Consider the following 547-nt stretch of genomic DNA (forward strand, 5'->3'; position numbering starts at 1 on the left):
CCACAGACACATAATTGGGTGAACCTTTTCAGATTGTGACTCAGCTTTGCTAAAGTCCCCAATTAGAGGTGTCCAGGGTTTATAAGCACACTCTTTTTTTTGCTTTGGACCTTGACTTTAACCACTCAATCTCAAGTTTTCACTTGACACCTACACGCCACAAGCACATAGTTAGGGACAACTTGGTTTAGCCGCTTAGACCAGGATTTTATTTCTTTAGGCCCTCCTATCCACTGATGCTCAAAGCCTTGGGATCCTTTTTATTACCCTTGCCTTTTGGTTTTAAGGGCTATTGGCTTTTTGCTCTTGCCTCTTAGTTTTAAGAGCTTTTGGCTTTGTGAACAAGGGAGGTTCATCTTTCCAAGTTTCAATACCAAATAATTTAGCATTCAGCTTCATGATTGCACCAAGAAACTTGACAGTTTGCTCTTCAGTAACATCCTCATTCTCTTCAGAAGATGAATACTCATCAGAGATCATGAAGGGCGTAAGGAGGTTCAATGGAATCTCTATGGTCTCTAGATGAGTCTCAGATTCCTTTGGTTCC

The sequence above is a fragment of the Arachis ipaensis genome, chromosome B08 (genome assembly GCF_000816755.2).
Source record: "Arachis ipaensis cultivar K30076 chromosome B08, Araip1.1, whole genome shotgun sequence".
NCBI lineage: Eukaryota > Viridiplantae > Streptophyta > Magnoliopsida > Fabales > Fabaceae > Arachis > Arachis ipaensis.